At 40.1% G+C, this 24908-nt stretch overlaps 1 long non-coding RNA gene across 1 annotated transcript; it reads left to right on the top strand.

The window, feature by feature from the left end:
* Positions 1 to 21002: 21002 nt before the first annotated feature.
* LOC109202742 (uncharacterized) lies at positions 21003 to 22397 on the top strand. The gene is made up of 3 exons (XR_002062655.2): positions 21003 to 21416; positions 21528 to 21560; positions 22027 to 22397. It is a non-coding gene; the product is annotated as an uncharacterized LOC109202742 (long non-coding RNA).
* The last annotated feature ends 2511 nt before the right edge of the window (positions 22398 to 24908 follow it).

Genomic DNA, 24908 nt, shown 5'->3' with positions numbered 1-24908 from the left:
GGTCATCTTAGATGAAAGCAGTACCTGAAATACTCTGAGACTTAACCTGAGCTGCCTGATCCCATCTGGGACAGAAAATGATGCTCCCAAACATGATATCTGAGTGTTATGAGCACCGATAGCCAGGGGTGGACTGTAACTAAGTAGAATACTTTTTGATGCATGCTCAGTCATCCAGGTAATAGTTGATTCTGCTCATCTTGATGTAGCGTTTTCACTGGGAGAAAGGCTTTGTCACTGATCCAAGTGACTTCTTCAGCCTCCCACGGAAAATGCTACATTCAGATGAACAGAATCAACTTTCTGGAGTAAGTACAATATTAATGTAAGATAGTAATAGTAGATAATAGATAATAATAGTAATATAAGAGTTGTTTTCTTATATGAACGTCTTACAATGGCACCGCTGCAGTTCACACTCCATTATTCAATCCAAAGTTAGCCACAGGACAGAAAAATAGGTTACCGGGTGTGGGGCTGAAGCTATGCTGTATTTAACTTCCAGGAATAATAGTTTTTTTCATTCAGTAAACAGTCACAATATTTTATTTCCACTGTTACATAATCTTGGAGAGGAAATCAAACATCAGTGTCAGAATAAAAAAAAAAAAAAATCTTGTACAGAACTTTTTGGAACTTCTTGTCTAGTCCTAGCTGCATGTCTCTGACTTTCTTTAGGTGCTGCTATGTGAAGTGAAAAGCCTAAATGAGCGTTATGTAAACACATTCCCTGCACGCACAGCCCAAACAGCCACAGCTGGCTGAACTTGCGTAAGAGGCCCTGGCTCAGACTCTGTGTATGCCATCCGGGTTTGTAGATCACTGAAAATCTGCTTTAGCTCAGTCCTGTGTCACAGACACCAGCTGCATGGTGCTGCAACGGATGGATTAACATAAGTGCAGGATTGAGGCTGTCCCAGATAACGAGAATCAAAAGAGCCTTTCTGCCCTGGGTGATCATGACGCTTTTCTTAAGGGTTGTCTAAAGGTTATGAACTGGACTGTAACATGATCCTCACTGAGAGTTTAGAGAAAGTTTTTTGCTATTAAAATTCTGTTCAGTTCCCTTGAATGTCTTTGGACTGTGAGTGGAAAAATAAGCACATAGCTGATGGCACGCAGCCTGAGGTCTGCAAGAATCTCATTTGAAACTCAGTTTTTGTTCTTATTGCTTAGTAAACAGAAAGCTTTTGTAGCTCCTGTGGTTGTCATTACATGCCTAATAATACTTTTATACTCCCACCCACAAGACACCGGATGCGTAGCATAGCATTTTTAAAGCAGAGTGAAACAGCTAGCACGGCTATGTCCACAGATACAAAACTACATTTACATTTACTGCATTTAAAAAAACAACAAAAAAACAAAACAGTAAAATAATAAGAATTAAGTCTTCCACATTTCAACCATTGTCGCTGTTTCACTAAAAGCCAACGACACCAACCTCTTTTGTGAGAAGTTAGCAACTCTGACACTGGAAGAGGCTACAACCACAGAAAAGTGCATGTCATTTTAGGCCATAAAATGTGTAGATATGCTGAGACTGCAGTGTGGTAGTTACTGAAAGTCATAAGAGGAAGAGATCTGTGATAAACTGGAAAGAGACTCCACTGTAAATTGTAATTACTTAGGCTTACTAAGAAAAAGCATGCAATCCAATTGCCTTATAACATGGTGTAACACTTGTCCCCGCCCCCCACACATTCAAACACAAGGGAAGAGTTCGGAGTTGCGTTTTAGTGATTTTTTTATTCGCGCTCAGTCTCCGATCTGCTCCACGGTCAGCTCTCAGTCACAACTCTCCGCTCCAGGCCCCAGCAGCTACTGAGATAGGGGAAAGGGTGATTAGTGCAATGGGAATCAGCTGTCAGCTAGCCTCCCCTAGCACAGACCCCTGGACCCATTGCTCCACCCCTCCTGCAGCTGAGTGACAAACCACTCCCTACCACATACCGCCATCGCCTGACTTAGTCCGGCCTAGCCTACTCACGCCCCGCAAACCCTGACACAAACCGGCAGTAGTGACCGGGCAGCCCCGAGAACCGCCTCACCTCTTTTTTGGTCTTGGGACACATCCTTGGGCAGCATGCGAGGGCTGTTGTTTTCTCTACCTGAGGGCGCACCTACCTCAAATACTGTACCTCCCTATGTCCAACCACACACTTCTTCGGGTTGGCCGTGAGCCCTGCCTCCATCAGGGACTCCAGGACCACCCACTGCACATAGCCTGCCCCGGTGTCAGTGTGGTAGGTGGCAGCATATGCAGGGTGAGGACGCAGCACGCGGTCCAGTAGATGCTGCCAAATGGCGGGGCTTCGAACAAGAGAACAGAAGTGTGATAAATTGGTACAAACTGTAAGGAGTGAACGTTTTCTCCTTGGACTCTGCAGACAAAGGAATCTTGGATAAATCCAGTGTTGTAAAAAAACAAGCAGTGCCAAACTGGTCCAGGAGCTCATCGAGCCAGGGCATGGGATAAGCATCAAACTGGGATACTTCATTCACCTTGCAGTAGTCGACACAGAAGCGTAACCTGCCCTTCTTCACCACAGAACTATGGGGCTACACCACACACTGTGTGACTCTTCTATTACTCCCACTTTCAGGATTCCTGAGCATTTTGCCTCTTACGCTCAGGTAACCAATAAGGCCATTAACACATGTCATGGCTGAGTGTGTTTGAAAATGGTGTTCTATGACATTTGTACGGCCAGGCAGGGGGGAGATCACATCTGCAAACGCATCAACATCTGCTCTCTGTGCAAGTGTGAGATGGTTATCACAATTAAGGGATGTGTCAGGCACGAGCTAACCGCAGCCTTTACTGTATTTAATTTGGAGCAACAAAATAGGATATTTGTGAATGTCCCCATGCACACGCCCAACCTTTACCCAATCTGCCTCCAACAATGCCCCAGGCTGAACCAGGATTTAGTCGACCAGAGTCTGCATGCAGCCCAAATCCAGCATAGCCTTGCGTATACTCCCTTGGCACCTTACTGGAACCTTGTACGTCCCTCTTGGGCCAAGGGAGGGTGCTGGTGCCCTGGCAATATTGAACACCTGTCTGACTTCCATGAGCGGACACTCCTGGCGGAAGTGTTCCGGCCACACTACTAACACTTCTGCCCCGATGTTTGTGCGGCCCCCGGTGAGCTCGGGACAGCACCTGAAGCCGCCGGAACACGAGGAAAGAGAGCAGAAAGGCAAGGACGAAAAGCGAGAAGAGAGAAAAGTGAAAGGCTGGTCCTTCGCTCCCATGCAGTCACCCTGGAACCAGCAACAATGGTCTTCTGGGGAGAGCCCCAGCCACTTTAGGATGGCCTGTGGACATCCGTGAAAATGCCCCTTGACACTGGTGGCTCATTGCCCCATCCTGGAGGTGTTTGAGGCTACGGTGGAGGCATGCCGGTGGCCTCCATGCCGGTGGCCTGCAGCTCTTCCAGCTGCCACCTGTGCACCACTGCCCGCTGCAATGAAAATACGCAACAGAGACTCAACTGCAGAATCCATAGGTTTTAAGCAAAAATACATAAAGCATAACTGACAGAGAAAAGTGCACAGGATAGGAGCAAAAACAACCTAACAGAAGGGTAACTGGGGAAGAGTGCAGACACCTGGGAGACACAGCTGAACTAAATCAGACAAAACATGGGGAAGTAAAACTAAAACATGGCACCATAGATAAATGACTATCAGATGAAAGCAGAAAGTAACAAGACAGAAAAACACTACCAGTGAGACTAAGACTTGATAACAGGATACAGGACACAGAGGGGAGGCAAAATAAACTGGAAACTCAAGGACTTAAATATAACCTGTGCTGAAACTACAGAACTTAAAGCACAACAGTTCCAAGAATATAGAAAATAATTAATAAGAAAACTCTTACCAAGGGATTAAAAACAAAAAAATGCAAAACTTTGGGTCAAAAAGACCATAACAGTTTAATAAAATTACAACCCAAGAGCTCACTTTGTTGCAGATTTTGTTCTTTCTTTCTTTTGCATCTGTTTTCAGCTCTCACTGCCTGTTCAACACTAGACAACAGAGAAGCAGTTAAAACCTACCCAGGGACCAAAAACAGAGCTAACAGAACGGTAACAAATTCTGATTTATGAACAAATAGCACATGTCTACAAAAAAAAATCCAGATGTACAATAAAGCTGCTCTCTGTTTTTTAAATGTGCAATAAGGATATGACACCTAAATAAGGAAGCGCTTTCTTACAAGTTTATCATATCAGCGAGGAAGATGATGACATGTCAGTGTTGTTTTCTCAACTTGTTTCTGCTCCTTCACATTAGCCAGTTATTCAAAATACAAAGTGTCACAGTGACAAAAAGCAGCTGAAAAATCCATAGTGAACCTTGAATGCATTTACAGTTGTTTGCTTTAATGCATTTATAACTACTGTGTGTTCTGTGCCAGTTACTGGTGTTGATCAAAACTTAAAAGAAACCTTCCTAATTTCACATATAAATGCAACTTCACATATAGAATTCACTGTGACTGAAGCTAATTTTCCAGAAGCTCTTACTTTTTCATGAATATGAAGGGAAGGTCATGCACTAAGTACTAACTAAGCACAGCCAGGCACTGATTAGGGGGTAATGCACTTAAGTGGAGTAAAGTGCTCTGCAGTATAATTGGAATAGACTGGATTTGCCTCACTTGGTCTGCCAACATGGCACAGCCTTAACAGTCGCAGGAACACATAGCTTACAGCTGCTGATTTCATCAGCTCAGAATGTAGAACCTGCACAACAATGAACTACTGTTAAATAAAAAGCTGCAGAAAACAACGGTAAAAGTTCAAAATTAATTGGACAGTTCACTGACAAGCAGTGTCATGGCCAGATCAGGCCCATTCCCTCATCATTTCATACATACATACATTATTTTATGTTTTTAATTACATATTAAAATAAGATAAAAGATTTAGTGTCCCAAGTGTTGAACTTGTATTTGGTAGCTTTTTACTGGAACTCTTAGCATGATTTCCAAAAAGACGTCAGGAGGGGGGTTGTTAGGTTAAATAACTCAAATAAAACTATCAGGTAGGAAAATCTTCAGAAGTTACCAAGTCAACAATCTGGTACGTTATTAAAAAGGAGGAATGTACTGGCCAGCTCAGCAGTGCCAAAAGACCTGAAAGACCAATAGATGCATCACGAGATGCAGTCAGTTTACGACAAGGTGCAAGCCACTGGTTACACTAAAGAGCAGGAAGGCCAGATCAGACTTTGCCAGAAAAAAATCTAAAAGACCTGGCAGTTCGTCTGTCTCTGGACACATAAAACCAAAATGAGCTTGCTGGGAAGAGAAAAGGCTGGAGAAGGAGAGAAACAGCTTGTGAACATCAAACATGACCGAAGTACAGTACGTGCATGTATGGCTGCCAGTAGAACTAAATTACTAGTGTTTACTGATGATGTGACTGCAGACAGAAGTAGCAGGGTGATTACTCTCTGCTGAGATTCATCCAAATGCTGCAAAACCAATTGGACAGTGCTTCACAGTGCACATGGATAATGAGTCAAACCATACTGCAAAAGCAACCCAAGAATTTCTCAAGTCAAAGAAATGGGATTTTCTTCAATGGCCAAGTCAGTCATCTGAACCCAACACCATAGAGCATGCAGTTATAAGCATTCAGTAAGTAAGTAATTTTCACCCAGTTATTAAAAACAATCCTTAGATTTAAAGCTATTTCAGTTTTTCCAGTTTATTTGTCACTGAGATCACCAACAAGACTATTTCTAATGTTCTGGCACTTTTAAATTCTATTGTAAGATGCATTTAAGTCATTAACTTAGATAAAAGTAGTTATGTCATAATGGAAGGATCTCCAAAACATATTCACAATTGAAAAATTGTAACCAAAACAAAAGGAAATAATCACCACAGAATTCAACATGTGGAAAAATGTCCTCATAAAAACAAACAAACTGTGTTATTAGCTTTTCACTTCAATTCAATTCAGTTTTAGTTTACAGCACCAAATCACAACAACAGGCGCATACAGAGAAAAACCCAACAATCATATGACCCCCTGTGAGCACGCAGCGACAGTGGGAAGGAAAAACTTCCTTTTGAATGGAAGAAACCTCCAGCAGAACCAGGCTCAGGGAGGGGCGGCCATCTGCCGTGACCGGTTCAGTTGTTTTATTCACACTTTTTAATACTTTCTCCTGCCAACACTTACATCCTTCCAGTTCATCTGGTAGTTTGGTGCAATAGAATTCTAGCTCTAGTATGTCACAGTTCGGTGTATTAGAGATTACTCTGAATTGAACCTGATCAATATGGCTCTTTATTCAACCCTGTCTGCCCGCTGAAATTGAGCAAGACCGTGTTTGGCTCCAAACTGAGATAATTCTTTTAAGCAGAAAGTCGACAAATCTGCTGTTGGCAGATTTCTCGCACTGTGGAGACCAGTGGCGACAGACTAGTCAAGCTGCAGATGTTCGCAGATTATAGGCTTGTGCAATAATCAGCTTGGTGGAGACATGTTCACTCTCTCTCATTACAAGTGGCTCAGTGTGACAGATAAAGATACACAGATGGCCTTAGTCTTTGGAAACTGCACAAGTGCAAGTTTATTTTATTGACTAATGTGAAAAGATGAGCAAACAAGTGGAATACGTGTTCTTATGTACACAGCAACAAAGTCTAGCAAAGATACAAATACAAACACAGACACTGGGCATACAGTCACGAGTCGGAGTCAGACAAATAGCGTTATACCTGCAGTCAATTAAAAGAGAAAACCTTTCCTAGAAAAAAGGATACCAAAGGCCACCTCTGATGCGACATATTGGAGTCGTGTTCTGAGGACGTGTCTGCTGCTTAGCTGAGGTCGATAGCTCAATAGCTCACAACATGAAAAATCAAGGATTCTTCCTTAGTTGCATCTTCCAGACTTGCAAGACAAAAGGATACATAAGAAGTCAAGAGAGAAGTCAAACTTAAAGTAATGTGATGCAACCGAGAACTACCATAACGTGTTCGTGTGCTTCTTTGACGGTTTTGCGAGTGGACTGTAAGAAACTGAAGAACTGTCAGTCCCCTGCCCGTGGCTACGTTCATTGCTTCTTACGGCACAAACACACCACCAAGAGTTAAAAAAATAATTTCTAAGCATTTTAAAGGTAGCATATGACACCCAGACCCATGAATATAGTCATTCATTTGAAGGGTCACACTAGAGCACTGCTTCACCCAAATTTGCCAAGAGCGTATCTAAATACAGAGTGCAGTGCAAAGCAGAAAATTTGTGGTCTACGATGGGAGAAATAGATTGCTAAAGCAGTTAGAATCCCTTAGGTGTACAGTGAAATACTAAAAATACTCAGCATACAGAGAAGCTGCAGGGTTTCTTTTTGGGAAAAAAAAAAACTGAATGTAAGGCATACATGATGGGAAGAGAATATAGGCTTTACCATTTGGACTTGCACTGAGGCATTTATGTGAAATGAATGCATTAAAGGCCCAGAGTAACTACTAAAGCTAACATCTGTAATGCCACAATCTATTTTGGGCTTCGATCGGAGGAAGCACTTTTCTTTAATGAATGACTCACACTGGTTGTTGACAAGAACATGGTCCAATGTTTCCAGGGGACTTGTGCTGAAAAGCCTCCCACTAACATTATCCACTTAAGTGTTCAATCAAGAATGAGGTTATCAGATGGGGTAAATGCCTAACCTACCTTCTAGTGAACATGTAATTTGGTAAAAAACTGAAACAAAGGCTGTCTTGTTTGTCTAAGGAGCAGCTGAGTGAAAAGGGAAATATCTAAAAATTGATTTGGGCTTTTGACCAAAGTCATGCAGGGCTATGATAATCAGATTTTACACTGAGGCATCATTCAGTGTTGCACTGATTTTTATCTCTAATAGAGTTTCCATGCAGCACACTAGGAAGAAAACACAATACTGTGGAAAATGCAAAGTATGAAAAAGGCTATTTCATGCAAACAAATCCATAAAGTCAGTAACAATTAACTTGTTACTTGTTACTTCCAGTTAGTCAGAAAAAATTACCAATCTGCTGAAGTATTTTAATAACAAATGGCATTTACCTGGATTTGATGCTACTGATTTTAGTCTAGAAAGACTCACCAGCAAGTGTGGAAACCTGAGAAACTACCCCAAAATTCCGATATTTTACTCGGGTTTCATGACTTGGCTACCAATAGGATGAAGGATTCTTTGCAGTCCCAGGAAAAACTAAGTACACCTTTGCTACTTTCATTGGATGTAAGAGTGTAGGCAAATCAAGTCAAATAGACTTGATTAACTGATCACCAGCAAATTTGGTAAACAGTTAATCAAGTCTATTATAAAAATGGAAGTGTTATCAGTTTGCTGGACTGGAGCATTCAGGGGTTAACATACCCAATGCCAAAGAGGAAAGCCACCAGCAATGTTGTTAAAGCAGAAATTGCCAATCAGTCTGGGAAGTGTTATAATAAAAGTTATTTCCCAACAAGTCCACCATTCCACAGTGAAAAAGATTGTTAACAGGTGGAAAACATTCAGGACAGCTGCCAGCTGTCTTCCCGGGAGAGGATTTCCCAGCAATGTCAACCGAAGGTAAGACTATGCTATGTTTAGAGAAAATACCAAAAAATCCAAGAGCTCTCAGATTCTACAGACCTCAGTTAGAATGCTAAATGTTAAAATTCATAGGAGCACAAGTCTGTGTTTCCAAGGGTTAGCAGGAAAAAGCCTCTTCTTTTATATAGAACATGACAGCATGACTTAGGCTTGTAAAGTCCTGAGCAGACCACAAGACTGGCAGAAATGCACGACACCATGGACTGGTACTCATATAGTACTTTTCTACTCAATTAGAGCACTCAAAGCTCTTTCTTACTACAAGCCTAAATCAATGCACTCTCTCTGTCACAACTGATTAAATAAAGGCGACTTTTGTTCTGCTAAAGTTGTCAGAAATTGTAATGACTGAAAAAGTAGAGGAATTTGAAACTCCTTGCCATCTTCTTGTGTTTTTGAACAATAGCTGGATAAAGTGCACAAATTGTCGACTTGTTGGTTCCAAAGAGTTACGAGTGCAGTGACGCAAATGCTTGACCATCCAATATGCACCCTGTTAGAATAATTTAGGCATGAACTTAACAATGACATGCACTTCCAAAGAAAAGTTTTGCACTTCAAAAAAATTTTCTATACCTTGTCAAAGACAGTTTTAAGACATTGCCGTTCCAAACGACAGGGTTATCATCATTTTGGGTCAGGGAGCTTCTAATATTAGAAAGGGGGTTCTTAATGACTTTGGTGGAAGATTGCTAAAGGAACAGGATGTTTGATTCTTAACAGGGTCTGGATCTTCTAATATACCCTTTCCACACACTGAATCAGATATGGTAATGTCCCAAGAGAGGATTCAGTCAAAGGCGTTGCCATTGCCATGGGTCTTTTAGAGTATAAAAACCACATGTTTTTGTAAACACAGAGTAGGCCTTTAGATGGGGCACAGGAAATTACAGCATTATTTACTTTGGCATTTTTGGAAGCTTTGGAATTTAGCAAAGTGAAGGCAGACTTAATCCTAAATATGAAATGAAATGACTGGCTTGAATTTTGTGATATTTTTTAAAAAGATATTTGGCAGGGGGGACATGCAAAGCCGTACACAGCCTTAATGTGTTATTATTTTTTCTGCTTTTGGAGTTCAGTGGTAAGCCCACAGCCGTATGGTAAAATCTGGTGCACTGATAAGGGACAATCATAGCAATCATAGCAGTGTCTTAAGTACTTCAGGACCACCAGTTGTTCAGAGTTGAAACGTTTAACCGCACAACTTTTCATGCAAATAAAGTAGCAGGGGATTCCTCAGATTAAGCAAAGATCTCCACACAGTAATGTTACAAAGAGAGTTTTGACAGGACCCTATGCAGTCATCAGCAAGTGTGATCGCCTCTTTAAAAGTTGACATTTTAGCAGTTTGTTGGTCTGGAGCATTCAGGGATCTGTTAAGACCATTCAAAAGTCTTGCCAAGAGATGCAGTCCAGACTAATTCACCTCAAGGTCAGATTGTGCAATGCTCAAAGAAACTGCAAAAAACCCCTAAAAGCTACATCCCAGACTCTACAGGCCTCAATTAGCATGTTAAAGTTCTTCTCTCTAAAACAAAGTCTGCAGCATGGCTCAGGCTTTCACAGTTGCATCTGAACAAACCACAAGACCTCTGGAACAATATCCTTTGCACAGACAAGACCAAAGATTACCAAAGAGATGTTTGGCTATAATGCACAGCACCACATTTGGAAAAAAGCAAACACAGTATATCACAACAAAAACCTCATAGCAACATTCAGTTGGAGGAGGGGCGATGATTTGGGTTTATTTTCCAACCACATGACATGGGTACCTTGCCGTTATTAGCTCAACCATTAACCTGTACACCAAAATACTCTACAATAAATTGTAAGGCCAATCTGTCCCACAGTTTGAGTGAAACTGGGTCATGCAACAGCAAAATAAGCCTCAAAAATGTACAACAATGGCTCAATCAAAGTCCAGACCTCAAACTGATTGAAATGCTGTGGCGTGACCTTGAGAGCTATGCACGAATGTCCACAAATCTTAATGAACCAACGCAATGCTATAAAGACGAATGAGCTAAAATCCCTCCATGAAGCAATACAGAGGGTGATTAGTTCAAGTTATTGCTGCAGAAGTAGCTCTACAGGCTACTGAATAATGAAGTGTATTTAGTTTTTCACAGTCCTGTGACAGCTTTCTTTTCCATATAACTGTAGGACATTAGCTTCTATCATATTCAGCTTCCCACATTTTGAATTTTTGGAAAAACGGAAAAAATTTTCACAGGCCACACAGTTTTTCATTTGGAGTTTTAAAGCCTCACAAAACTTATAAGGCTTAAGCTGAAACAGTGAGCGAAGCCACTAAACAGGAAGCGAGTTCATGTCTCAGCAACTCTTTCAGGTAATTATATATCTAGAAAAAAAAAGTGGTTTATTGACTTCCTGTAGTTCTCTCAGATTATTTCGTGACTCTGAGAACTGCAATAAGAAAAATCGTTTTTCTCCCTTTACGCTTACAGCCACGCTCTTGACACAATCAGGACAAAATGCCATGGCGACTGTCCCTTGGTGACCTGCTTGGTTACCTCATTGCAGATTTTTTTCTATATTGCATAACTACTTTGGAATGATGCATCAAAATAAATGAATACATGCCAAAAAAAAGGAAACATTTGTTTTAATGTGGGGTTTGAAAAAGCCCACCTTTTAAATTCACAAAGGTTATAAGCTAAGCAAAATGACAGACTTCTTCTCATTATTTGGTAAGGATTAAGACGCACAAAGAACCCATAATTCTTGCCCTTCAGCAGTCACAGAGGCTTAAACCATGCTGGTGAAATTAGTGCCATTATCCGACAGGGAGAGGAGCTGCAATATTTTCTATATGGCTCCAAGAGTGATAAAATGCCTCACAGCGATGTTCATAAATGTCAGTCATGCCCTGGCAGAGAACTCCACTGCTGAATTAATATTATATGTCAAACAATGCTCCATCCAGTTTTATGGGTCTATTCCGGTCACATACACAGTCTGAGCCTCCAGTCACGCAAACCTGTCCTGGCTTGTAGAGTGAAGCCAGACTAGATGCTAATGGATCTCCCTAATACTTGAATTTTAGTCAAGCTTGCAGCTTTCTTCAATATGTTGTACAATGCAATGAATAATATGAACATTTTTAGTAAGGTTTGTTTGCTTGTTAACATTTTTCCCTTGAATGTTTTCATTAATAAAATCCAACCTTGAAGCATAACAAACCAACCTTCTACTGTCTTAGTTCAAGCTAAAGTCTAAAGTTTAAATAAAGGTCTAAAGTCACACATATTATTCCATTTTACTGACAACAGAAATCCTAGAATAGTGGTAACACTCTGAATACACATGCCAATATAAATTTATCTCGCTGTCATGTGTTATTTTGCCAGGTTGTTTCCTCCCGTTGCTAATTCAATAACTTGCCTCAGGATTGAGAAAGGCTTAACCACAAAACTGCCCAGCATGTGTAACTATCACCTACTTGGTCACTACTTGTCACTGAATTGCACTTACATTTGCATGATGTCTGGTCATATTGCCTGACAAAGCCATTTTCAATCAAAAAGTATAAAGACAACGACAACTTGTTTTCACATTTGAGAAACTGGAGTTAGAAATGATGGACTGATTATTGTAATTGCTAGTTATAGGTTTTTTCAGTTCTGCTAAATCATTAATAGCCATCTTCTTCAGCATTTCTCAACATCCTTAATTGGTAAATATGTAAGTGAAGTGGACAGCTGGTTGCCTGGTAACCTCCCATTGACAGTATGCTTTGAGGAAGCTCTTGCTTTCAGTCATGAAACTGGCGCAGGCCTAACAAAACCACAACTTCTTCCTCTTTTTGTTTTTTGGATGAATTTCTTGTCTCTGGTCAGAGCCAGCTAGCTATCTGTTTTAACACATTGTGCTAAGAAACATTAATTGACTACCGTCCTAGTTAATGGAATAATATGTGAGAGATTGTTGCTAAAGCAGACCCACAAGTCAATCTTGACAGATGCTGTTCAGTCTAGCTTGTGCTTGCCTCCTGTGACTGACACTCTGTTGGGTCTCATTGCTCTCAGTTTTATTTGAATGATGCCAGATAGTTGACCTTAAGCACAATGCGGTGCCCATTCCATCATTTCCTGTACACTGATACCTTATGCTGGTAACTGCATGTCTAGTTGAGTACCAGCTTGTTGATCAGATCTTTGTTTCAGTGATGCGTACTAAGCCTTGTTTCTTTTTTCACTTCCTTCTGTGATATTCTTGAGATTTTGTTTTTGCCCTGATGTCAGTGTTCAGTGAGAGTGGGTTTTGTTCTTTGGTATTATAAAGTCTATTTTCCTTCCATTAAATTAAAAACAAAGGCAACTGTGGACATTACAGTTGTGAGCTACTGCAGTCATCTCAGATCATGGAAACTTTTCCACACATTCAGCTGAGGTCAGAAGTTCACATATACTCATAAATGGGCATGAATGTCATGTTAATTTTAGGCTTTTAATTATTTTTTGAGCTGTTGTTGTTTTTCATGGTGTGATGATTGCAGTGCAGCAAGGTGGCACGATGGTCAGCACTGTTACAAGAAGGTCCTGGGTTTGAATCGGCGTTCTGGCCGGGACCTTTCTGTGTTTTCTGAAGTTTGCACGGTCTCCATATTTGAGTGGGTTATCTCCAGGTACTCTGGCTTCCTCCCACAGTCTAAAGACATGTAGATAGTGGGGTTAGGTTAATCTGTGATTCTGAATTGTCAGTAGACGTGAATGTGAGTGCAAATGGCCGTCTGTAAATGGTAAATGGCCTGTATTTGTATAGCGCTTTACTTAGTCCCTAAGGACCCCAAAGCACTTTACACTACATTCAGTCATTCACCCATTCACACACTGGTGATGACAAGCTACATTGTAGCCACAGCTGCCCTGGGGCGCACTGACAGAGGCGAGGCTGCCGGACACTGGCGCCCCCAGGCCCTCTGACCACCACCAGTAGGCAACGGGGGAAGTGTCTTGCCCAAGGACACAACGACCGAGACTGTCGGAGCTGGGGCTCGAACCGGCAACCTTCCGATTACAAGACAAACTGCCAACTCTTGAGCCACGAGAACCCAAGTGGGTTCTCTGTTTCTCTGTGTTAGCACTGTGACAGATTGGCAACCTGTAACCTATGTAACCTATACTAAGTTAGCAATAGAAAATCAACTATAGCAATGCATTTTACTTGAAGTTCTAGAATGCTCCTTTCCTGAGTGAGGACCACTCAGGAAAGGAGAAGTTATCATTAATAAAGCTGGATTGCAGCGTCTCTCCAGGAATGTATGTATCTTGTAATCTGATTGAAACTGTAACAGTGGACCCGCAGTGTTAGTGACAGGGGGATGGATGGGCATCTACCAGGAAATTCAATTTGCAGCCAGATCTTATAGCTCCCTCATGTAATTCAAATAGACAGTTTGAAACCCTTGCTATGTGTTGATGACGAATTTGAAACGCAGGTGAGAAATAGCTGGACAGATCCTCTGTGTCAATGTAGAGAGTAGAACAGAGCAGCATGTGTTCTTGGCTGAGTACTGAAAGGGCATCCTGGATGGATACACAGCAATTATTAGGGATGAAATTATTACCAAAATGCTTCACATGCAGCAGATGTCTCACAAATATTTCCAAGGAGTACTTTTGCTGATTACTTCATATTCCTCAGAATTCCCCGCATGATGTCCATTCAGAGGGTTAACAATCTTGCCACTGAATACCAAGTGGAAATTGATCTTGAGGCTGATTCAATCACACGGAGCGGCCTTTCTTTGTGGTTTTGTAACTGTATTATTAATGTCAAAAGAAAACTGATTCTGAGGACAAAATGTCTTTCCTGTTCTCTGGCTGATTATATGACAGGGTAACACAATGGTCTCGCCCACCTCAGCCCTCTACGCATCCAATGTCTGTGAATTATTTCCTCCTTCACAGGCAGAGAACTGTGGCAAACACATCAAACAAGATTACATATATAGAGCTAGGGTATATTTACCCCCCCCACCCCGGAGACATACTTAATTTGGCTGTTTCCTTGGCAACTTGAATCTCACAAAGAGTAGCTGTGGAGTTGGCTGTAATTATAGAGCAGGCCTCTTGATCTGAGGCTCTAATCAGAAAAATGAATATGTGCAGGCTGTCATAAAGGCCCTGTGGCAACTCACACATGGCCTTGGACACCATTTGGGAGCGACCAGAGGAATTAAGACTCATTGTTGCTCTTGAACTTGTGATCTTTTGAAATGAGCTTTAAGTATCTTTTTTCTAAAAAAAGAAAAAGAAAAAAAAAGAGCGAAACAGGCCACTGGATATCACTTATTTCTACAGTTTCACATGAAAAGAAGAGATTCATTTTGACAAATAAAAGAACTGAGCAACTAAAAGGGTCAGTAAGTTTATTGTTCGACTGCATGTAAACTTAGAAAGGCAGCCTGATGTGTTTGTCTCATGTTCAGGGAAAAAAATGAATAATTTAAGCTAGTAGAGGAGTTCTCTGCACAGGCACTTAAGAAAACTACCACGCAGGAGCCGCATGTAGTGAGGAGGAAGGATGAAGAAGAACTTTTACCAGGAGAAAAAAAAGAAAATTGAGAAACTGAAACGTGATAAAAGTCCTTCTCTGATATGGCAGCATTTATTAACTAACAGCAAGTATGCAGTCATAAACAATAGCACAGTACCGTACTTGCCCAATTGTTTCCAGTGAATTGTTGTGTCTGTGTAAAAATGGCATCAATTCAGTGCAGTGCGTTATGGAAAAAAGTCCCTGTAGCTAGCATCTAAGCTTGAAACTGTTATTTTGCAGTTTCTTAATGTAGCAAAATATGCCAGAACTGTGCGAAAGGAAATATATGTTTTATGGTTGCTATTACATTATTATTTCAGTGTTCCTATTATAATGTCCATACTATTACTGTAAAACATATTAAGGTGCTGTATGTATAAAACCACCATTCGCTATTCTCTACAGGTGCTCAGTCTCATGTCTTTCATCACATATCAGCTTTTGTCCCAAAATGTGCATGGATGCAGCAGGAACGCTGTTGTATTCAGCCTCTTGTATCCATTTGTATTTTTTACCCTGAACCCAATCACCCTGAAGATGGATGTCGGTTGGATGTGATTAATCCCTTCAGGAGTCTCAGGCGTGGGGGACCCATTGCTAGCTAAAACCTAACAATATTCTCGGCCACACAAACACTAGAAACCACATCCATTTTAAACATTTACATTCCCATGAGTCTCTGCACTCGCCCGCTGTCTACAAACTGTCCATAATCTGAGCAACCACATCCTAGGAAAAGTATCTTAGCTGTAAGATTATACAGTAGCTTGCTGTTAATATTTTTCCCTTAACAGCACGAGCATGTACAATATTCCGACATATTCACAGAGAATACTGCACTATATTTCCTGTATTTGTAGAGCAGTTTGTTACAGTGTAACATACAAGCCTTACTTACAGCTCATGGCTGAGTTCTTTTTAGTTGTTTTCAGCAAGAAACAGAACTTTTCACTTTTGATCTGAAGGTGGTACAATCAAAGGCAAAGTTTGGGGCACATGAACATTCACACTAAACTTCATGACTTCAAAAAGTCATTAGGACTTTGTCTCTGCATCACAGATATTTGAGCCTACAGTAGTTTGACTACCAAACTGACCAGCATATACCATCTCTAGAGTCATGCTGCAAGCATGCCTAAAAATGTAAGTGACTTAAAAACAGAGATAGAAGAAAAAGTCAAGGGGGCTGGCTTGAAAGTGGAGAGCTCAGGTTTCACTCGAAAAGAATCGTGTCTCGTCTTTTGGAATACTTTCAAGCCCAACTGCTCTAAATGAGAGGGCCCTGAAGCAAGGGTGCAATCTCTGTTGGCAAAATCACTGGCCTGTGCTCATCAGCCATAAACATGTCACTGCCCAACTAGGTCACTGTTCCCTGTGTACGCACATCAAACGGAGTCCTCTAGTGCAGCTATGGCTGGCTCTGCGACTTTCCGTGCTGCACCTCCACACGATGTGGCCTATTTTTCCTCTTTGGCTTATGTGACATGTCACCTCACGCTCTCACAGCATGCACAGAGAAGGGGGCAGACACTAACAAGTTCTCCAGACAGGCAGAGTTTGACAGCTACAGTAAATGAAAAAGAGAGGATCTCTATATGTTATACATATTTATTTATACGTGTGTGTGTGTGTGTGTGTGTGTATGACAAAATGGCGAGAATAAAGAGAAACTTAGAGGAACTGAAACAGGAAGACTTGCTTACATAACACATGGAAATTGCCTACTGTGGAAAAAGATCATTAACTTTTTCTTCATAATGGCCAAGTACACTAATCTTCTTAACTACCAAAATCTCTGCACATTAGTAACAACAACAACAATAATAATATATTTTATAGCACTTTCACACAGTTATGAAGTGCTTCAACATACAGTCTTACATTAATTCCAACATACACACATACATGCAAATAGTAGATGTAGACTATGTCCAAAATTAATAGAAGACAGACTAAGAAAAAGCTACGATAAGATAAACAAAATAAGAACGTTGAAATGTTAGAATCTCTGATCAGCTGTTTGGAAAGTCTGATTGCTGTTATAAGGTCTCAGTAGCGCTGCTTTTAATGTTTCTTTTTAATGTCGATTCTGAATTTCACTAGAAACCAGTGAAAGGAATCAAGAATAGTGCTGGTGTGCTAATTGTTATTAGCAGCCTAGCTAATGCGTTCTGAACCAACTTAGGTTGGACTAATGCCTGATTTATGCTTCAGTGGCAATGTAGGACATAGCCAAAAACTCCTTTAAACCCATCGCCGTAACCTTCAATGTAACCTGATGTGCACAGCCGACAGCGACTTGAATGGTGTGGAAGGTTGCAGTGTAGGGTTAAGAGGGGCTTCAAGTTACGCTGTTAGTTAGGACATAGCTCCACACAAGTCTAAATCAAGCTTAAGTAGGACTGGGAGATCCACATAAAAAGTTGCCAGGGCTGAACATAAGAACTTAAGAGAGAACGACAAAGAAAAATCATAAACACTCAGAGTATATGATGGTCCAGGTTTCTATCTGTGTCACTGATTTCCCAGAAGTCTCCACAAAAGCTTGCCAACATCATCCATTAATCACCTTGCCATGCTTTGTTCCAAGACATCTTGTTAATGCAAGGAAGAAGTTAGAGCATTTTTGGAACAGAGTGCGCTGACATTTGATCCACCGGCAGCATAAAAACCTCCATTTGAAATCATGCAACTTCTTTTTTTTTTTAAATAAAAAAAAGTTTCCAAATTATAGGAACTACTCCTTTAAAATTTGCACATTTTAAAACACACACACATACACAGCTGGAGTTTTTTGACCTTTAGAATCTTTTAAATGCATTTAGGAGCTTCTTAGTCAGTATTTAACTTTGTCACTGTCACATCGTGTGTTACATGAGCTCACATGCTCTGTCCCGAGTGCACAATTAGTTTAACCTTTAACAGCACAGAAATGTAGCTGACACAAACATGTGCTACGTGCAAACTGCGCAAACTCTACGCTGATCTATTGTGTTTTAATTTTTATCAGAATATTTTTTTCAATTTACACATAGTGCATTTTTTCAATCTGTCCTTCACTAATGTTTAGCATCATTAATATACAGTATACTTGTAGCGCATGTATCTTAATGTCTGCATGTAAACAAAAGCAATAATGAAGTTTATTGTTGTAAGACAGTACCACACGATTAGTGCAGTAAACTTAAGATCTACAAAAAATAGAATAAAATGGACTCCTCGTTGCAAAAGTAAGTCTGGGTTCATTCAAGTTACTTGAAAAGTAAAATCAATAACAGATTAGCATTAGCTAATAGCTCTAGCTATTGTATTGCTAATTCCAGATACTTAAATAGTATAATTAACAATACTAGAGCTACAGTTGTTTTGTAGTACAGTCTGTAGATATAGACAGTATAAAAGATGGGCGTAGCTTCGGGGTCTAAAAAGTGAAGCTAAAACAGAAGCGGCCTAAACCTGCAACCTTTTAGAGGCCACCAGGTTGCAAAAAGGCTTCCAGTCTCAAATGGATTTTTATACTTCCTGTGTCTGTGAGTAGGTTCCGCTTTGGTCCCAGTGACGTAGGCTGTGTCCCAATTCAGGGTATGCGCGCTTGAAGTACGCACACTACGCGTACTACGTACGGTGCGTACTACAAGTACGGGAAGTGCGGAAGTGAGAGGCTTGTGAAATGGGACGGTCTAGCCTTCGTTGCGCTGTTCAGGTTGCCTAGCAACCATGATACTAACCGCGAGAAATGTTTCATACAGCTTTGTGTGACAGAAATGAAGGAGAAAAAATGTTCTGTTGTTCATTCATTTTTGTCATGACATCACTTTGATTAGTTGAGACCACAGGACTGTAAAACATGATAGTTGGGCTTCATTTCTGTACTGAACAGTCATTTCAAGATTAGTTAGTAAATAATAATTAGCTAATGTTATTCATGAGACTAAAGTCATCTCACTGTGGTAATGTTAATATAATATGGACAATATTATATGTATTGTCAGATTAATATTAATAAATAAATATATATATATGAGCTTGAACTCTGGGTCAAAGATGCAAGTAGCAGTTAATTATATTTCCTATCACCTTAAATCTTCACTCAAAGACAAGTATCTCTGACAGTGTATATACAGATGTATTATATATAAGAGACAAACATTGTTCTTTCAATATGTTGGCATTACTAAATTTGGCTCAATGCTTACATATATGTGTAAAAAGAAAATGTACGAGCTGTGATAACTGTTTCTGATAGAATGAAGATCAGACTGATATATGAAATATTCCTTTATTGGGTGAGAAAATCAGACCATGTCATAACTGCTTTAAGTCATACAGAATAGATATCAGAGCCTTAAACAGGCTGACTTCTGCTAAATGGGTCAAACTGGGCAGAAACTATACAAACACATAACATCCTTATAGAATATGATGTAACACTATAGATCAACTTACCTCAGAATACATAAAGCATATAAACAATTACAGCAATATGATGCAACAAACACAGCAGTACTACTAATCCAAAATACTCAAAGCTTCATAGAACTGAAACAAACATTTATTTTTAGCTCCATTCTGCTGCTGATACATACTTTAGGTTTCTGAATATTAAACTTGTTGCTGCCTTTCATAGTGTGTAACTTGAAGGCCCTGAGTACTTTCTCCCACACTGAAAACACTGGGATGATAACATTATTTGAACATTACCTAATAAGACTGATTCAGGACAGACAATTAGTTATTCTAAACTTTTCTAGCAGTCCTTCACAAACAGGGAACAGTCTGTCTATTCTCTCCATCTGTCAGCTGCTGCTGGCTCTTCCTCCTCCTCTTCCTCACACACTGCTGAGTTTGTCCTGGTGGATCATCAGGGGTGCAAAGCCTCACAGATGATGTGCAGCAGTGGGTCCCTCAGTCTGTCCTCACTCTGGACACTTGCAGTCGTCACACATGGAAATCAAATGTGTGATAAGCTGCAGGATTCAAACACAAGTGTAACTTATAAATACATGTTCATACTTTTATTCCACAATCAGAGAGACAGAAACAGAGAGAGAGTGCAGGGCAGACAGACAGGTGACAGTCTCAGGTGTACACACTGCTACAAAACAGCACAAGAGAAGGAGGATTTAGTGTTTGTGTTATTACGAGTGTTAAACAAGAAGAGTTCCCAGATGGTGCAGTGGACACATGTGTGACTCCTGTGATTAAAGCATCTTTCTTTCAGCTTAACGAGTGAACCGTCAGCTCGTTCAAACACACGTTAAAGTCCGTTTGGCTCGACACCACCGAACAGAGGCAGCAATATAACATAGCTAACATTAACAGTGCAGTGAATCCTGCTTGTGCCGTCATATTCAGGACTGCAAACCGAGCAGCATCACTGACTTTCAGCTTGTTGTGTTTGTGGATATATGACTGACTTTAATTATCCATAAAATCATCACATTCTCTGTAAGATTAAGGTCAACTATATATATATTTAGAAGTAGAGGCTTTAAAACCAAGTTAGTACAAACATCACTAATGTCACATAACTTTGCCGACATGTGGCCAACAGTAATGTTTTAATGTTCTTAAACATTCGCACATAAATAAGTGACATAATATTCAGTACTTACTTTTGACAGTTCACTCTTCGGCCGCTCCCTTCTGCCGTATTTTACGGCAAAATTATCCACACCCACCGCCGCGCTATGGATTGTGGGATATAGGGGACCACGAAGCGTGCACCGGACCACGCTTGATATTTGGGGAAATCGACGGCGCATTTGGAGTATGCATTTGAAGTACACTTTGAATTGGGACAGCCGTCGTCGCGTGGCGGTGACGTAATCGCACTTAAAATGCGTACTTCAAGCGTGCATACCCTGAATTGGGACACAGCCGTAGATTTCATCATCTGACAGTAGGTATGAGGGTCCGTGCCTGGCTTTTTTTTGTGTGTGTGACCGAGTTGACTTATCAGCAAAGACTTTACATTACAGTGAAGCAAATATGCATGAAGGCAGCTGACTTCAACCAGACTGAAAAGAAGTATAACAGGAATCACTACTCGGTTGTCAGGTTTCCAGCTCTCCATGTCCGTGTCTGCAACTGAATATAATCGAGGCTTTGTACAAGACTACTTTTTATTTATTTATTTTTAGAAGGAACATGACCGTATTTGGCCGGGAGGATAAAGGTGTGGCGTTAACAGCTAATGCTAGCACTAGCTTGCTCACGAGGTGCCTTTGTAATAAATTCAGTGTGATATTAAAGTGTACGTGAAAAACGTTAAAAACTAAATGCATAAACTGGAGTTCCTACACAGCAATCTGTTATATGTGTCTTTGCAGGCAGCCAAATGCTGGACAACATGAAATCTTAGTGTAACTCAAAGTCGCCATGCTTCTAACTATGCAAGTCTTAATACAGTTTAAATTAATTGGTTATATAATAATTCATCCATGCACAATTTGAAGAGGATATTACTACAAATACCAAAATTGGGCTGTATACACACTTAGCCTATTTCTCCTATAAAGTTAAGTACTTAGTATCCTTTGAGTACTGACTTCCTTTTAGAGCCTTCCTTGAATGCTGTTTGGTACTTCTACTTCAACCAACACTCGTATTAGTTTAACTTCAACTTTTTGGATATACAATAGATTCTTGTTTTTTAATGAGGTAACAAAAAATCAATAAATTGCTTTCCTCATTTATGCTAACCTCAGTTGCCTATCTCTGATCCACAAAGAGAGCTAGTGCATCTGCATGTTCTGTAAGGCACATAAGAACTTCTCAGGCCATAAAGCACTTCAAGTGTGGCTAATATTGAAAATGAATGATTTACAGTGTAGTCGGGAGAAGGTCACTGCCTGCCACATCTTATGAGTTGATGGTTGAGTAGAGAGAAGTGTTCTTTCATGCCAGAGGAATGCTGTTCCTGACAAGTACACAGGCAGGACTGTGCTTTTGTTGAAGAATCTGCAGAGGATTCCTAGAACTGCAGGATATGGACTTAGCAGCAGAAAACCATCAACTCGTGAGTGACCAAATCCTTATAGTGTGAATTAGACTATGTCAGGAGGGTTGGGGAAAACCTCCGAGTAGCAGAGGGGAATGTATAGGATCTGGAATCATTTTAAACTGTAATATAAAGAATGAGAAAATGACCACTTTGATGATCTGTTTGATAAGCAACTGATATGAAATCCCATCTGGATTAAGCATGCAACCATTCATGATTAAAATTTAGATAAAGTGTCTGATCAATATATTAATTACATGTTGATGAAAAATGTTTTAATCATCATGCATATGTCATGCCACTGGGTTTAGATGGGAATGTTACATTCATGTTTTCTCTTACATCCTGAAAAAAATCATAAAAATCAGATCCAAATCATAAAGAAGAAGTATCTCCCTCCCTTTTTTTCTAGAAGGGTGATGCATTTCACAAGTTGATCTTATGTTAGCGAGCTTTATGGGATTATCCATGTGAAAATTCTCAGCTTGCTCACAAAAGTAAAAGCAAAACTGAGTAGGGAGCACAGAATGAAAGAAAAAGCTTAAAGCTGAAGTGGTGCACACAGTGGTGTGTGTTGATAAAACTGCATAGACTCATGGTTTATGGGCCCCAGTGCAAGCAGAGGCGACGGTTTAAAAAGAAGGTGTGCTGTTGAAGCATGAAATAATCCCCTCTGCTATGTACCTGGAGCTTTCTTCTTTGTTTTGCAGAGAACAGAGGTATCGCTGACATAAACTTCAGACTTTTCATTTATCCAAGTTGACCCCAATTAAAATATTTTCTGCAATACGAGGTTGCTGGCTGATTTGAGACTGTTGTGCAGCAGCTGGTGGCCTGACGGCTTTTCTGACAATAAAAACCTTTTAAAGTGGACATTTTCCTCCATAAAAACTATCCTGTTAAACCTGAGTGAACTAGGAACTTCCTGAAGTAGCTTATGAATGGAAATTGAAAATTATGACTTCCTTTAAGTATGAAATTAGATAATCTTCACTACAATGGGAAGTTCCAGTTAGTAGCTAATTAGTTTAACATTAAGAGTAAACAAACACACAAAAATACCTAGGTTTCCTTCCCCCCTTTAAATTTTTACGCTAAGCTAAGCGGGGGTTAGAAGGGGGTTATGAGAAACATGATGTGTAACTGAAGCTTTAGTAGAATTTCTAGATATTGTAATTTATATTTATATATTGTAAATTGACTGCTTGGACCTTGAGTACAAAATGAGAGTTATATGGCATATAAAGCTTCAGAGCAAAGTTTCTCTCATATATTTTTAACTGTTCAAAGGAAACAATATAAATGCAAAATATTCAAAGCAGAACCGATCAAGTTCACAATAATTACCTAGTATTCAGTATCCATTTAAAGAGCAGGTTGTCATAAATAATACATAGGGTTTGTATTCCGAGCTTCTGAGCTTTGCATAAAGTGAAAACAGTCCCTAAAAAGCGGCAAAGATCAACAGTGGGTCAAACTAGATGCAAATGATGATGGTGATGATAAGCTGTTCTGGAAAAAGATAAGCTTTTGTTTTATGCTGGTTGTAACAAATGGCTGCCATTCCCTGGTCCTGAGCTTCTTCCTGTTTAAAGAGAATTTTTCTTTCCCACTGTCACCAAGTGTTTGCTCACAGGGGGGTCGTCTGATTGTTGGGGTTTTCTCTATATTATTGTTAGGTCTTTACCTTAAAATATGAAGCCATTTAAGGTAAATGTTGTTGTAATTTGATGTTGTACAAATAAAACTAAACTGAATTAAAAGTTGAACTGAAAAAAATGAAATATCAGCAGTTTGTAATGACAGGCAAGTATTCCCTGTGAAAAAGGAAACACGAAGTTTAAAGGCTTAAATTCTAACTATGTCTTTGCTAACACATGGTTGCTAAATTTACACTTCCACTTGCTTTTTGTGGCAGTGAAGAACATATAATGAATAACTACTCATTCGGAGCAAACACCACTTGGCATGTTTGTGTAATATTCTGCTGCGTAAACAAGCCAATAACCATAAGGCATTTATGGGAAGCATGAAATCCACATTTGCATGGTTTACTCTTAATTTTTCTTTTAAGAAAATATCAACAAGTTCCAGTCCAGCAAATGTGCTATAGCAGAGGTGTAGTTTGGTTATCTGCAGGGGGAGCAGATGGGTCACCAGAGCCTGACTATTTAATCAGGGGATGAGGTGTGGTGCTGGCACAGTGAGGGATTATATGGTCTGGTGGTTCAAATATTCATTTCTGTCATCTGCAGCAGAAATATAAAACCCATCTTTAATATTCAGTGGACACAGGTTAGTTACTTTCGCATTTAAAAGGAAGAAAGCTACATTTCCTGTTAGTGTTGTAATAGTGGACTGAAATGCTTTACTTTTAAAGCTTATTTTTGCGTGTTAATATGACTCAAGGAAAGATGTCAAAGAGATGTCAATCAGCAGCTTGAAGTTCCGAGTTACTGTTAGTTTCAACACCATCAACTCCTGATTTCTACATTCCTTCCTCTTTTCTGAGTGGTCATGGCCCCTGATGTCTGTGTGACAGTGGAAACACTTACAGGCACCTAGCCGTGCACAAAGCTGCTTACAGTCTCTTTTTAGCGCAATCGGGACAGTAGGGTTTATGGTTGAAAAGGGATTTCTTTCCCTGCCATAATTAGGCCACCCACATTCACAGTCATGTGTTTCTGATGGTGACTGTGAGGTTATG

Source organism: Oreochromis niloticus, linkage group LG7, assembly GCF_001858045.2.
Source record: "Oreochromis niloticus isolate F11D_XX linkage group LG7, O_niloticus_UMD_NMBU, whole genome shotgun sequence".
Taxonomy (NCBI): domain Eukaryota; kingdom Metazoa; phylum Chordata; class Actinopteri; order Cichliformes; family Cichlidae; genus Oreochromis; species Oreochromis niloticus.
The sequence above is the reverse complement of the archived record's forward strand: the minus strand, read 5'-3'. Positions and strand labels throughout refer to the sequence as shown.